Source organism: Hylobates moloch, unplaced genomic scaffold (assembly GCF_009828535.3).
Source record: "Hylobates moloch isolate HMO894 unplaced genomic scaffold, HMol_V3 SCAFFOLD_3, whole genome shotgun sequence".
NCBI classification, from domain to species: domain Eukaryota; kingdom Metazoa; phylum Chordata; class Mammalia; order Primates; family Hylobatidae; genus Hylobates; species Hylobates moloch.
The window spans coordinates 53,368,381-53,385,103 of NW_026652278.1; the positions used below are offsets into that span (position 1 = coordinate 53,368,381).

At 40.4% G+C, this 16,723-nt stretch overlaps 1 protein-coding gene and 1 pseudogene across 1 annotated transcript in view; both read right to left on the reverse strand.

Moving 5' to 3' along the window:
• The window catches only part of IPMK (inositol polyphosphate multikinase), a 94,486-nt gene that overhangs the window by 17,166 nt on the left and 60,597 nt on the right, over positions 1 to 16,723 (reverse strand). The gene's annotated exons all lie outside the window — the stretch shown is intronic.
• On the reverse strand, positions 15,149 to 15,775 carry LOC116458124 (translationally-controlled tumor protein-like; annotated as a pseudogene).

Genomic DNA, 16,723 nt, shown 5'->3' on the forward strand with positions numbered 1-16,723 from the left:
GGAACATCACATTCCGGGTACTGTTGTGGGGTGGGGGGTGGGGGGGGCGGGGACAGCATTAGGAGATATACCTAATGCTAAATGACGAGCTAATGGGTGCAGGAAATCAACATGGCACATGGATACATATGTAACAAACCTGCACATTGTGCACATGTACCCTAAAACCTAAAGTGTAATAAAAAAAAAATAAATAAATAAAATAAAATAAAAAAGAATTTAGTATATGATAATGGGATTTCAAATCAATGGGAAAAGATTATTTATTAAGTGGTGTTAGTCTGATTAAACAGTGATCAGGAAAAAAGTAAGTTGTATTCATACCTGATATCTTATGTCAGGATAAATTCCAAATGTATCAAAGATTGAAATGATAAAACAGTCCCCGAAAACGTATAGGAATCCTATAGTAACCGATAATAACTAGGTACAGCATTTCCAACTAAAACTCAGAAATGTCAGTTGTTTTTTTTGGTAGATAATATTTGTATATATTTATGGGGTACATGTGATATTTTCTTACAGGCATAGAACGTGTAATGATAAAGTGAGGGTATTTAGGGTATTCACCACTACAAATATTTATCATTTCTATGTTTTCACAGTGTTCTTCCCATGCAGAAATCAAAAGAAAAATAGAGAAAAAAAACTGTTTGAAATTTATTTGATGAACAAAGGACATATTCACACTTATGCAGGAAAAAACAAGAAACAGAAAAGTGTTTAAGGTAGGTTTTGTAATAAACATATATGCAGTATTTGCATGTTTAAAATATCTCTGGAAGGATATATAGAGAAAAAATAACTATAATATGGTATCTTGTATGGAGGCAGACTATTCAACTGTACAGGTATACCTCATTTTATTGTGTTTCACTTCATTGCACTTTACAAATATACTGCATTATTTACAAATTGAAGGTCTGTGGCAGCTTGAGCAAATCTATTGGTGCCACTTTTCCAACAGCATGTGCTCATTTCATGTCTCTGTATTACAATTTGGTAATTTTTGAAAATTCTCAATAACAAAGACTTGGAACCAACCCAAATGTCCAACAACAATAGACTGGATTAAGAAAATGTGGCACATATACACCATGGAATACTATGCAGCCATAAAAAATGATGAGTTCATGTCCTTTGTAGGGACATGGATGAAGCTGGAAACCATCATTCTCAGCAAACTATCACAAGGACAAAAAACCAAACACCACATGTTCTCACTCATAGGTGGGAATTGAACAATGAGAACACATGGACACAGGAAAGGGAACATCACACTCCGGGGACTGTTGTGGGATGGGGGGAGGGGGGAGGGATAGCATTAGGAGATATACCTAATGTTAAATGACGAGTTAATGGGTGCAGCACACCAACATGGCACATGTATACATATGTAACAAACCTGCACATTGTGCACACATACCCTAAAACTTAAAGTATAATAATAATAAAATAAAATAAAATAAAGAAAAAAAAGAAAATTCTCAAACTTATATCTGTTATGGTGATCTGTGATTAGTGATCTTTGATGTTACTCCTGTGATTACTTTGGGATGTCAGGAAGCATGCCCACATAAGATGGCAAATTGGATAAATATGTGTGTCCTGACTGTTCCACTGACCAGCTGTTCCCCCATCTCTCTTCCTCTCCTCAGGCCTCCCTATCCCCTGAGACACAATACTGAAATTAGGCCAATTAATAATTAATAACCCTCCAATTAATTAATAACCCTCCAGTGGCCTCTAAGTGTTCAATGAAAGGAAATGTCACATCTCTCACTTTAAATCCAAAGCTAAAAAGTGATTAACTTAGTAAGGAAGGCATCTTGAAAGCAAAGACAGGCCTAAAACTAGGCCTCTTGTACCAAACTGTGAATGCAAAGAAAAAGCTCTTGAAGGAAATTCAGAGTGCTAACTACAGTAAACACACAACTGATAAGAAAGTGAAACAGCCTTACTGCTAATATGAAGAAAGTTTTAGTGGTCTGGATAGAAGACCAAACGAGCCACAACATTACCTCAAGTCAAAGCCTAATCCAGGGTAAGATTCTTTTCAATTCTATTAAGGCTGAGAGTCACCATGAGAAAGCTGCAGAAGAAAAGTGCAAACTAGCAAAGGCTGGTTCATAGACCCTAGCAGAAGTTTATGGAAAGACGTTGTTTTTAACCTAAAATGCAAGGTAAAGCAGAAAGTGCTATTGTAGAAGCTACAGCAACTTATCCAGAAGATAACTGATGAAGGTATCTACTCCAAACCACAGATTCTCAATGTAGATAAGATGGACTTCTATTGAAAAAAATGCCATCTAGGGTTTTCACAGCTAGAGATAAGAAGTCAATATCTGGCTTCAAAGCTTCAAAGGACAGACTAACTCTCTTATTGGGGCAAATGCAGCTGGTGACTTTAAGTTGAAGCCAATACTCACTCATCTGTCCTAGAGCCCTTAAGAATTATGCTGAATCTCCCAGCCCTTTGGGAGGCTGAGGCAGGAGGATTGCTTGAGGCCAGAGGACAACTTGAGGCAAGAAGCTCAAGAACAGCCTGAGCATCATATTGAGACCCCGTCTCTACAAAAAAATTTAAAAATTAGTTGGGTGTGGTGGCACATGCCTGTAGTCCCAGCTACTCGAGAGGCTGAGGTGGGAGGATTGCTTGAGCCCAGGAGTTGGGGGCTAGAGTGAGCTATGATTATGCCACTGGACTCCAGCCTGGGCCAAGACCCCGTCTCAAAACAAATAAACAAAAACGTGCTGAATCTACTCTGCCTGGGCTCAAAGCCTGGATGACAGCACATCTGTTTATAGCATGGTTTACTGAATATTTTCAGCCCACCATTGAGAACTACCACTCAGAAAAAAAGATTCCTTCCAAAATATTACTGCTCATTGACAGTGCACCTGGTCACCTAACAATATTACTGATGATGTACAAGGAGATTAATGTTGTTTTCATGTCTGCTAATAACATTCCTTTTGCAGTTCTATGGATCAAGGAGTAATTTCAACTTTTAAGTTCTATTATTTAAGAAATATATTTTGCAAGGCTACATACAGCTGCCATTGATAGTAATTCCTCTGATGGATTGGGGCAATGTAAATTGAAAACCTTTTGGAAAGAATTCACCATTCTAGATGGCATAAAGAAGATGTGAAATTCATGAGAGGAGGTCAAAATATCAACATTAACAGGAGTTTGGAAGAAGTTAATTCCAACCCTCATGGATGACTTTGAGGAGTTCAAGACTTCAGTGGAGGAGGTAACTGCAGATGTGGTAGAAAGAGCAAGTGAACTAGAATTAAGACTGAAGGCTGAAGATGTGACTGAATTGCTGCAATCTCATGATAAACCTTGAATGGATGAACAGTGACTTGCTTGCTTGCTTTATTGATTGGCTGACTGAGATAGGGTCTCGCTCTGTTGCCCAGGCTGGAGTGCAGTGGCACGATCATGGCTCACTGCGGCCTCAAGCTTTTGTACTCAAGTAATCCTCCCACCTCAGCCTCCTGAGTATCTGGGACTACAGGTGCATGCCACCATGTCTGGCTAATTTTTGTATTCTTTTGTAGAGGGGGTTTCACCATGTTGCCCAGGTTGGTCTCAAACTCCTGAGCTCAAGTGATCCACCCGCCTCAGCCTCCCAAAGTGTTGGGATTACTGGCATAAGCCACTGCCCCTGGCCACAGAGTGGCTTCTTATGGATGACAAAGAAAGTGGTTTCTTGAGATGGAATCTACTCCTAGTAAAGATGCTGTAAACATTGTTGAAATGACAATGAACGATTTAGAATATTACATAAACTTACTTGATAAAGCAGTGGCAGGATCTCAGAGGACTGACTCCAATTTTCAAAGTTCTACTGTGGGTAAAATTCTATCAAAGAGTATCACATGCTCCAGAGAAACCTTTCATTTAAAAAAGAGTAAATTTATGTGGCAAACTTCATTGCTGTCTTATTTTAAGAAATTGCTGCAGGCACTCCAACCTTTAGCAGCCACCACCCTGATCAATCAGCAGCCATAGGCAAGAGCCTCTACTAGCAAAAGGAAACAACTCACTGAACGCTCAGATGATCATTAGTATTCTTTAGCAATAAGTATTTTTTAATTAAAGTATACACACTGTTTTTTAAAAAACATAATGCAACCGGGCACAGTGCCTCATGCCTTTAATAATAGTGCTTTGGGAGGCTGAGGCAGGAAGACTGCTTGAGCGTAGGAGTTTAAGATGAGCCTGGGCAACATGGCAAGACCCTATCTCTATAAAAAATAAAAAATAAGCCAGGTGTGGTAGCAAAGATATTTGTAATAAAAAGTTAACATTCTCAACCTAAAAACATACAAATATGTAGCAAAAAAGTATCCAATTTTTTTTTTAATGGAAAGAAAACTGAGAAACAGGTGTAGGAGGACAAAATGATAAGCAAAAGCAAGCTCTAGCTTTTCCTGGTACGTCACCATATTAGTTGCTCATTTTGCGACTTCTTTGCAGAAACTGACAAGCTGATCCTAAAATTCATGTGGAAACTAAAGGGATCCAGAATAGCCAAAACAAATTTGAAAAAGAAGAACAAAGTTGAGGCCAGGTGCAGTGGCTCACACCTGCAATCCCAGCACTTTGGGAGGCCAAGGCAGGAGGATCACTCGAGCCCATGAGTTCAAGACTAGCCTGGGAAACAAAGTGAGACACAGTCTCCACAAAGTAATTTAAAAATTAGTTGGGTGTGATGGTGTACACTTGTAGTGTCAATTACTTGGGAGGCTTAAGTAGGAGGATTGCTGGAGCCCAGCAGTTCAAGGCTGCAGTAAGACACGATCACACTACTGCACTCTAGCCTGGATGACAGAGCAAAGACCCAGTCTCAAAATAAAATAAAATAAAATTTAAAAAAGAACAAAATTGGAGGACTCATAATTCAAAACTTACTCCAAAGCAACATTAATCAAAACAGTGTAGTACTTGGCATAAGGATAGACAATATGAAAATGGAAAACATTTATGGTCAATTTATTTTCAACAAGGGTATCAAGAATATTAACTGGGGGAATAACAGTCCTATCAACAAATGGTGCTGGGACAACTGCATATCCATATGCAAAAGAATGAAGTTTGACCCCTTCCTTAAAGCATACAAAAAAATTAACTTAAAATGTATCATAAGTCTCAATACAAGAGATAAAATTATAACATCCTTACAAGAAAAAAGAAAAATAGGAGTAAATCTTGATGAGTTTGGGTTAGGCAATGGTTTCTTGGATTTTATGCCAAAAGCCTAGGTAACAAAAAAAAGTAAATTGGACTTCCAATTTAAAAATTTAAAAATTTGGAATCTTCGACAAATACTATCAAGAAAATCAGATTAGAAAAAATATTTGCAAATCAAAAGTTTGATGGATTTACATACAACTCAATAATTAAAAACAAAATGTCTGAACAGACATTTTTCCAAAGAAGACATATGTAGTCAATAATATTGCACATGAAAAGATGCTCAACATCATTAATCATTAGAGAAAGGCAAATCAAAACCACAAGGAGATGCTACTCGACACCTACTAGGATGGCTTATAGCAGAAAAACAAAAAGGAACAAAGGTTTCAAGAATGTGGAGAAAATGGAACCATCATGAATTGCTGGTGGGAATGTAAAATGAATGGTGAAGCCACCATATGTTCTCACTTACAAGTGGGAACTAAGCTATGAGTAAACAAAGGCATACAGAGTAATACAATGGACTTTAGAGACTCGGAAGGAGAAGAGTGGGAAGGGTGGCTAGGGATGAAAAAAACTACATATTAGGTATAATGTACGCTACTCAGGTGATGAGTACACTAAAATCTCAGAATTCACCACTATATAATTCATCCATGTAACAACAACAACAAAAAAACTGTACCCCAAAAGCTACTTATATAATTTTTTAAAAAATTAAATAACTAAATAAAATGGTGAAGCCACTGTGGAAAAACACTTTGGCAGTTTCTCAAAAAGTTAAATATAAACTTAACCTTAGGACCTACCAATTTCACACTTAGGAATCTACCTGAGAGAAATAAAACATATACCTACACAGAAAGTTGTATACAAATGTTCATAACAGTTATTAGTAGCCCAGAAGTAGAAACAACCCAAAGTCCATCAATGAATGAATGGATAAACAAAATGTGGTATAACCATAGAATATTATTTGGCAATAAAAAACAAAGTGCTGACTTATATGACAACATGGGTGAACTTTAAAAACACGAAACTAAATCAAAGAAGCCAGTCACAAAATACCACACATTGTACTGTACAATTTGATTTATATGAATTGTCCAGAAGGGGCAAATCCATAGAGATAGAAAATAGATTAGTGGTTCCCTAGGGACAGGGAGTTTGGAAGGAAATTGGTAGGGACTGCTAATGTGTATGAACGTTTTTTGCAGAAGTGATAAAAATACTGTAAGTTGAATGTGGTGACAGTTGCCCAAGTCTATGAATTGATTAAAACCAGTGAACTCTATACTTTAAATGATTAACAGAATGGTATGTAAATGACATCTCGCTAAAGCTATTTTAAAAAAACTAAACCTCTTTAAGAAATAAACAAACCTCTATTTATGTCTAGGGAAACAATAAATCCCAGCAGAGCGAAATCATACAATACCTTGTTTGCTTATCCTATCCATATACCCTAAAGGTAATGCAAACCCAAAGAAGAGTTTACTATTATTATTATTTTATTTCAATAGCTTTTGGGGAGTAGGTGGTTTTTTGTTACATGGGTAAGTTCTTCAATGGTGATTTCTGAGATCACGGTGCACCTGTCACCCAAGCAGTGTACATTTTACTGAATGTGTAGTCTTATCCCTCACCCACGTCCCACCCTTCCTCAAGTCCCCAAAGTCCATTATCTCATTCTTATGCTTTTGCATCCTCAAAGCCTAGCTCCAACTTGTGAGAGCACATAGTATTTGGTTTTCAATTCTTGAGTTCACTTAGAATAATGGTCTCCAACTCCATTCAAGTTGCTGCAAATGCCACTATTTCATTCCTTTTTATGGCTGAGTAATATTCCATTGTGTATATATCTCTCTCACATTTTCTTTTTTTCTTTTTTTTTTTTTTTTGAGACGGAGTCTTGCTCTGTCGCTCAGGCTGGAGTGCAATGGCGCGATCTCAGCTCACTGTAAACTCCGCCTCCCGGGTTCAAGCAATTCTCCTGCCTCAGCCTCCTGAGTAGCTGGGACTACAGGCACCTGCCACCATGCCTGGCTAATGTTTTGTATTTTTAGTAGAGACGGGGTTTCACCATGTTAGCTAGGATGGTCTCGATCTCTTGACCTTGTGATCCGCCTGCCTCAGCCTCCCAAAGTGCAGGGATTACAGGCAATCACATTTTCTTTATCCATTCATTGGTTGACGGGCATGTAGACAGGTTCCATATTTTCGCAACTGTGAATTGTACTGCTATAAACATGCATATGCAAGTGTCTTTTTCATATAAAAACTTCTTTTCCTTTGGGTGGATACCCAGTAGTGGGATTGCTAGATCGAATGGTAGTTCTACTTTTAGTTCATACTGTTTTCCACAGTGGCTGTATTAGTTTACATTCCCACCAGCAGTGTAAAAGTGTTATCTTTTCAACACATCCATGACAACATCTGTTATTTTTTTATTTTTTAATTATTGCGATTCCTGCAGGAGTAAGGTGGTATTTCCTTGAGGTTTTATTTTGCATTTCTGTACTAGTGATGTTGAGCATTTGTTCATGTTTGTTGGCTATTTGTATATCTTCTTTTGAGAATTGTCTATCCATGTCCTTTGCTCACTTTTTGAAGGGATTGTTTTTTGCTTGCAGATTGCTTTGAATTCCTTGTAGATTCTAGATAGTAGTCCTTTGTCAGATGCATAGTTTGCAAATATTTTCTCCAACTCTGTGGGCTGTCTGTTTACTCTGCTGATTATTTCTTTTGCTGTGCAGAAGCTTTTAAGTTTAATTAGGTCCCATTTATTTATTTTTGTTTTTGTTGCATTTGCTTTTGGGTTCTTGGTCATAAATTCTTTGCCTAAGCCAATTGTAGAAGAGTATTTCCAATGTTATCGTCTAGAATTTTTATAGTTTCAGGTATCAGATTTAAGTCTTTGATCCATCTTGAATAGATTTTTGTATAAAGTGAGAGATGAGGATTCAGTTTCATCCTTCTACATGTGGCTTGCCAATTATGTCAAAACCATTTGTTGGACAGGGTGTCCTTTACCCAATTTATGTTTTTGCATGCTTTGTTGAAGATCAGTTGGCTGTTAAGTATTTGGCTTTATTTCTGGGTTCTCTATTCTGTTCCACTGGTCTATGTGCCTATTTTTATACCAGTACCATGCTGTTTTGGTAACTATACCCTTGTAGTGTAGTTTGTAGTCAGGTAATGTGATGCCTAGAGATTTGTTCTTTTTGCTTAGTATTTCTTTGGCTATATGGACTATTTTTTTGGTTGCATATGAATTTTAGCATTTTTCCATAGTTCTGAGAAGAATGATGATGGTATTTTGATGGGCACTGCACTGAATCTGTAGATTGCTTTTGGCAGTATGGTCATTTTCACAATATTGACTCTACTCATTCATGAGCATGGGATGTGTTTCAATTTATTTGTGTTATCTATGATTTCTTTCAGCAGTGTGTTGTAGTTTTCCTTGTAGAAATCTTTCACCTCCTTGGTTAAGTATATTCCTAAGTACTTTTATTTTTTATTTTGTGGCTGTTGTAAAAGAGATTTAAGTTCTTGATTTGATTCTCAGCTTGGTAGTTGTTGGTGTATAGCAGTTTGTGTACACTGATTTTGTATCCTGAAACTTTACTGAATTCATTTCTCAGATGTAGGAGCTTTTTGGATAAGTCTCTAGGATTTTCTAGGTATACAATCATGTCACTGGTGAAGAGTGACAGTTTGATTTCCTCTTTACTGATCTGGATGCCCTTTATTTCTTTCTCTTGTCTGACTGCTCTGGCTAGGACCTCCAGTACTATGCTGAATAGAAGTGGTGAAAGTGGGCATCCTTGTCTTGTTCCACTACTCAGGGGAAATGCTTTCAACTTTTCCCTATTCAGTATGATGATGGCTGTGGGTTTGTCATAGACAGCTTTTATTATTTTGAAGTATGTCCCTCCAATGCCAATTTTGCTCAGGGTATTTATCATAAAGGCATGCAGGATTCTGTCAAATGCTTTTCTGCAACTATTGAGATGATCATATGATTTTTATTTTTAATTCTGTTTATGTGATGTATCACATTTATAGACTTGTGTATGTTAAACCATCCCTGCATCCCTGGTATGAAATCCACTTGATCATGGTGTATTATGTTTTTGCTATGCTGTTGGATTTGGTTAGCTAGTATTTTGTTGAGGATTTTTGAATCTATGTTCATCAGGGATATTGGTCCGTAGTTTTCTTTCTTTGTTATGTCCTTTCCTGGTTTTGGTATTAGGGAAATATTGGCTTCACAGAATGATTTAGCGAGGATTCCCTCCTTATCTTATGGAGTTTCAGTAAGATTGGTACCAATTCCTCTTCGAATATCTGCTAGAACTCAGCTGTGAATCCATCAGGTCTTGGACTTTTTTTCTTGGTAATTTCTTTATTACTGTTTCAATCTCGCTACTTGTTATTGGTCTGTTCAGTTTCTATTTTTTCCTGATTTAATCTAGGTGGGTTGTATATTTCCAGGAATATATTCATCTCCTCTAGATTTTCTAGTTTGTGCACATAAAGGTGTTCATAGTAGCCTTGAATGATCTCTTGTATTTCTGTGGTATCAGTTGTAATATTACCAGTTTTGCTTCTAACTGAACTTATTTGGATCTTCTCTCTTCTTGGTTAATCTAGCTAAAGGTCTATCGATTTTGTTGATCTTTTCAAGGAACCAGCTTTTTGTTTCATTTATATTTTGCATTATTTTTTGTTGTTGTTTCAATTTCACTTAGTTCTATTCTGATCTTTGTTATTTCTTTTCTTCTGCTGGGTTTGGCTTTGGTTTGTTCTTGTTTCTCTAGTTCCTTGAGATGTGACATTAGGTTGTCTATTTGTGCTCTTTCAGACTTTTTGATGTAGGCATTTAATGCTATGAACTTTACCCTTGGCAGTGCTTTTGCTGTATCCCAGAGGTTTTAATAAGTTGTGTCACTATTATCAGTCAGTTTAAAGAATTTTTACATTTCCATCTTGATTTCATTGTTCACGCAAAAATCATTCAAGGGCAGATTATTTAATTTCCATGTATTTGTATGGTTTTGAGGTTCCTTTTGGAGTTAATTTCCAGTTTTATTCCACTGTGGTCTCAGAAGATACTTGTTATGATTTTTCTTTTCTTTTTTTTTTTTTTTTTTGAGACGGAGTCTTGCTCTGTCACCCAGGCTGGAGTGCAGTGGCGTGGTCTCAGCTCACTGCAAGCTCTGCCTCCCGGGTTCACGCCATTCTCCTGCCTCAGCCTCCCCAGTAGCTGGGACTACAGGCACCCGCCACCACGCCCGGCTAATTTTTTGTATTTTTAGTAGACACGGGGTTTCACCATGTTAGCCAGGATGGTCTCTATCTCCTGACCTCGTGATCCACCCGCCTCAGCCTCCCAAAGTGCTGGGATTACAGGCATGAGCCACCACACCTGGCCCTGTTTTTAAAATTTAAGTTGCTTTTCACCTTTCTCTGGTATCTCCTTGAGTAGCTTAATAGTAAGCCTTCTGAATTCTTTATATGGCAATTCAGATATTTCTTCTCGGTTTGGATCCATTGCTAGGGAGCTACTGTGATCTTTTTGGGGTGTTATAGAGCCCTGTTTTCGTCATATTACCAGAATTAGTTTTCTAATTCCTTCTCGTTTGGGTAGACTGCTTCTTCAAATTGTTCTTGAATATATTTTTGATTGGACTGTTTTTTTTTTTAATTTACTTTCTCTCTCTTAAGGATTAGACTTTAATGTTCATTTTAGTCTAAACTGATTCTTGGTACTTGTAGGGATAAAGACTCTGTATGAGTTCCTTATTTATAGAGAGTCTTTGTGTGCTGGCTTTCTCTAATGCTGGCTATAGTAGTTATATTATTGGTGTGTGGGTGAGTTCACTGTCTCCTATAGAGTTGGAATGGCAGGGATCTCTTGAAGCTTATATTTTTCTCTCGTGGTGTACGCCTTATTTATTTCATTTTTTCCTGGTGTTTTATTTCCTAAGTTGATGATTCAGCTTCAGGCCCATACAGGGGGTAACCCTGGGTAGGCAGCAGGTGTGGCTAAGGCAGGTGAGTAGATGTAATACCCAATGGTGGGTCAAGGTCCCAGCCTTGATGAGGGTAGCTGGGGCGGCTCTCAATTAGATGTGCTGAGGATTTATCAGAGTGAAGAGTGGGAACTACCACAGCTCCCCTACCAAGTCAGCAGGATAACTATTTACTTCACAGCCTCACTCCTATACTAGTGTTTCAGCTCTTTAGATCAGACAGGCACCTCTTTTCATCTATAGGAATGTTGGTATTCCAAACAGGGAGTGATTCTGACTCTGCCTCTCGTGCAGGCCTGAATCTGGGGGGTGCTCCTCCTGTAAGGCTGCACTCACCCTGGATTATTCCAGAATGGCTGTCTATAGGTGCCTCCATGCTGCATTCCTGTGGGGGATGCCCCAGCTATGTCTACAGTGGAGTGCTGGGGAGAACAAGGACCTCTTCTCCAAGGTCCTTCATGATCACAGTGGCTGCCTGCCTGTTGCGGTGTATGTGCAGACTTTCCCAGTTGTGCCTAGCACTGCAATTGTGTCTCTGCTGTGAGAAACTACCCACCAGTGAAAAGATCTGGAACTCAAGGCCTGCTGTTCAGATTCTTTTGTCCCACAGGGTGATCCTTTGATGTGGTGCTCTCCCCATTCCCCTGGCAATGGGGCTTCCTGAGAGCCAGACTGTAGTGATCGTTATTGTTCTTCTGGGTCTAGCTACTCAGCAAGGCTACCTGGCTCCAGGCTCTGGTTTGTGCTGAAAAATGTCTGCCTGTGATGCGATCAGTCTTCAGGTCTCCAGTCATGGATAACAGCACCTGCTCTAGTGGAGGTGGCAGGGGAGTGATGTAGACTCTGTGAGAATCCTTTATCGTAGGTAGGTTTAGTGTGCTGGCTTTCTTGAATGCTGGTTATGCTAGCAGTGAAGTTGTCATATGGACAGACTGAGGACCACTGGTTAGCCAGGGTATTGGAGGCAGTAGTTTCAGCAGTTGTTTTCTCCTTCCTGGGAGCAGAGTTATTCTGCCATGAGTTGCTGTAATGGCCTGAGTTGGTCAGCCTCCAGCCAGGAGGTAGCGCTTATAAGAGAGCACCACTTGCAGTATTGGCAGTAGGATGTGAGCTTGCCCTCAGTTGGCAAGGGGGAATTATTCTGGTTTCTCACATAATGGGCAATACCATAAAGCTCCCAAGAGTTTATGTCTTATCAGGGCAGGTAGAGAAAAACCACCAGGTGGGGGCAGGGTTAGGCAGGTCTGAGCTCAGACTCTCCTTGGGTGGGGCTTGCTGCAGCCACTGTGGGGGATGGGGGGTGGTTCTCAGGCCAATGGTTTTTTTTTTTTGAGACGGAGTCTTGCTCTATCGCCCAGGCTGGAGTGCAGTGGCACAATCTCAGCTCACTGCAAGCTCCGCCTCCCAGTTTCACTCCATTCTCCTGCCTCAGCCTCTCCGAGTAGCTGGGACTACAGGCGCCCACCACCACGCCCGGCTAATTTTTTTGTATTTTTAGTAGAGACGGGGTTTCATCGTGGTCTCAATCTCCTGACCTCGTGATCCGCCCGCCTCGGCCTCCCAAAGTGCTGGGATTACAAGCGTGAGCCACCACGCCCAGCCTGCCAATGGGATTATATTCCAGAGGAACGTATTGCTGTCTCTGCTGTGCTGTATAGTTTGCCAGAGAAGTGGGGAATAGCCAGTAGCAAAAGGACTCACCCAGCTCCCACGCAGTTGGCGAGGCTGGTGTTGCTCCCACAGTGCATGTTAACAGCCCCAAGTTTAGATGCAGGCAGCCTGCGTGTGAAACACAGACCTGCCCTGGGCCATAAGCTTCCCCACTGAGAAAGCAAACATGGCTTTCAGGCCACACCCCTCCTTGTCTGCCAACAATGGTGGTGGCTCCTGTGCTCCTATCTGCAGCATTTCCCATTTGCCCCTGGATTCTGCTCAAGTAAGTTCATGCCCACTTGAAATTGCCACAAAATTCAGCTGCAAGCTTCTTTCACCCTGTGACTAGTCCCTAATTCCACCGGCTGCCTTCCCTGAGATCCCATGTAAGATATAGTCAGGGATGACTTCCCTGGGCTTGCGCTGGAGACTAGGAGTACCTACAAGGCTGTTCCTGCTGTTGCTTCTACTTTTACATTTTACGTGGCCCCCTAAATCCATTCCACCTCTAGGTAAGGTTAAATCCTCCTACTGTGATCTGGATTCTCAGATTCACTCAGGGGGTATGTGTTCAGAGGCATGTTTTCCCCCCTCACACTTTGGGAATTCACAGTTTTTCACCTAACTCACAGAGTTTGCAGTGATCCTTTCAAAAGATCTGTGAATTCGTTTGGTTTTCCTGGTACTTTCTTGTAGTGGTTTTTGGAATGACAGTTCACATTGTGAATCTCCACACAATGTTCTGTCCATCCACGTGGAAGATGCACATTAGCCCTGCCTCCCATCCACCATCTTCCTCCCCTCTGACAGAAGAGTTTTTGAATAGGGAATATCACGATTAGATATACATTCTACAATGTATAGGGAAAGAATTATAAAATAACAAAACTGAACTTGAGAGACTAGACTCTGGAGAGGGATACTAGTGATAATGGGACTCGAGAAGTTTAGGAATCAAGATCAGTAGGATTGATGGATGGCTGACGGGTAACAGTGATTACCCGGTTTCTTTTTTTTTTTTTTTTTTTTTTATGAGACAGAGTCTCGCTCTGTCACCCAGGCTGGAGTGCAGTGGTGCAATCTCAGCTCACTGCAACCTCCACTTCTCTACTTCCTGGGTTCAAGCGATTCTCCTGCCTCAGCCTCTCAAGTAGCTGGGATTACAGGCGTGTGCCACCATATGCAGCTAATTTTAGTATTTTTTATTAGAGACAGGGTTTTGTCATGTTGGCCAGGCTGCTCTCAAACTCCTTACCTCAGGTGATCCACCCACCTTGGCCTTGCAAAGTGCTGGGATTACAGGCATGAGCCACCACGCCCGGCTGACTACCTGGTCTCTAATGTGTAAAACTGGATATATGGTGATGCCATTTACTGAGACAGGGAATAATAGGGATTTGTTTTTAGGCTGGGCACAGTGGCTCATGCTTGTAGTCCCAGCACTGTTTGGGATTGCCCAGGATCACTTGAGCCCAGGAGTTCGAGACCAGCCTGGGCAACGTGAACCTCATCTGTACTAAAACCTCAATTCAACAGTGAAACAGTGCACAGTAGCAACAGTGAAACCTCATCTGTACTAAAAGAAAAAAAAAAAAAAAATCAGCCAAGTGTAGTGGCACATGCCTGTAGTCCCAGCTACTTGGAAGCAGGCTGAGGCAGGAGGATCCCTTGAACCCAGGGGTTGAGGCTGCAGAGAGCCATGATCTTGCCACTGCACTCCAGCCTGGGTAACATCTCACCAAAAAAAAAAAAAAAGATTTGTTTTCATTGTTGTGGTTGCTGGTTTGCAAGAGGGATAATGAATGTGTCAGTTTTGTGGGGTTTTTTTCCCCAACTAAATTAGAATCTTTTTATTCTCTTAGTAATCTCTTCCAGAGTCAACTACTTCCATTGTAGGTGATAAAATGTATAAGGCTCCACTTCAGATGTTGGCATTGCTATGAGCATGGTCTCTCCCCTTTACTGCAACTCAGAATTAAAACTTTTGCTTCTTATTTTTTATATTCCAGTTCCAGAAGTAGTTTCCACCGTGAAAGTTATTTAACGACAGTCTTATTCTTTCTAGTAGTGGCTTACTACCAGGCTCCAGCTTCTTCAGGAACGTTACAAGATGGATTTAATTTAAGTATGTATTAAAAGGTATTCTATCAAATGAGTTTAAATGCATTTTATTTTTAGACAACCTACATGACACGTTTTTCTTAAAAACAATGCATCCACTCCATGCATCCATAGCCAAAATAAATGAAGAGCTCAAGATGACATCAGTCCCATTTGTCTTAAGCCCTGGTGTTGTATGGATGACAAGCAGCAGCCAGTTATGATGACAGGTGATAGATCCAAAGTAATTGCCGAATTTGTTAACATTTTTCCATTTCTGAACCACCCTTAAAGAAAATCATTTATGGGGTCACACTATCCTCATGATAGTCCAATAGAGCAACCATGCCATCTGGATTCATGTTTTCACCAATAAAGAACTAGTAGTTTTTGCAATCAGCAAGGATGTGCAGCCTCTGTCGCAAAAGGTTTTACTCTTTCTGGTCTCTGTTCTTCAAGTTTGCCTTTGATTGTTTTCATGTAATCTTTGACGTAGTTCTTGTAGGTGTTTTTTGTGAAACTGGTTTCTTGCAAGTGATAGTTTGTGATAGTATCAACAACAGTGATAACTGTGGTTTTGGTACCTTTGCCCTCGGGACCTTCAGCAGAGGCATTTCCACCAATGAGCAAGTCATCAATGTTACCCTCTGTCCTACTGACCATATTCCCCTCCACCACCAGGCAGAGCCCATCTGCAATCTCCCAAATCTGATAAATGTGGAATAACACCTATCTCGTCATAGCTGATAAGATGCTGGTAAATAATCATGATGGCAGCTGAAGGGAGACAGAGGGCAGCGGTGCTAGCTTAGCAGGAGCCGGGAGCTCTGGGTGAGGGTGGTGGAGCTAGAGCGCTCCAGGAAAGGGGAACCATGGAAAAAGCTATGTCAGTTTTTTATGTACTCAGTTCAAGATGTCTTTAAGCACTTAAGATATTTAAGTAAGGTATCCAGTAAGGTGTTAGACTTACATATCAGGAGATCAAAGAAAAAGCAGAGCCTGCTGATAAACATTCGTGAGTTATGTGTGTAACTATAATGAGAACAGAGTGCCCCGCTTAGGAAGAAATAGAAAAGAAAGATAGACATTAAAATGGAACCAGGAGGAATACCTCAGCATTTAAAGAATAAACAGAGGCCGGGAGCAGTGGCTCCACGCCTGTAATCCCAGCACTATGGGAGGCCAAGGAGGGCAGATCACAAGGTCAGGAGATTGAGACCATCCTGGCTAACATGGTGAAACCCCATCTCTACTAAAAAAAATACAAAAAATTTGCTGGATGTGGTGGTGGGTGCCGGTAGTCCCAGCTACGCGGGAGGCTGAGGCAGGAGAATGGCGTGAAACCGGGAGGCGGAGCTTGCAGTGAGCGGAGATGTGACACTGCACTCCAGCCTGGGCGACAGAGCGAGACTCTGTCTCAAAAAAAAAAAAAAAAAAAAAGAATAAATAGAAATGGGCTGGCAAAGAAGATTGCAAAGTGGCCTTAGGCAGAAAACAGGAAAGAGGTGGGTGTCATAGATTCAAAGAAGAATGTTTCAAGGAGGGCGTGGTTGGCATTGAAAGCTACTTTTCAAGGTAAAGTAAGGCAATGAAAAATGCCATTTGGAATTAGTGGCATGGTGGTGCTTAATGAAGAGCTAATCCATTAGCATGATGGGGCAGAAGCCAGATTAGAATGAGCCAAATACTGAATGGGAAATAGGGAAATAGAAATAAC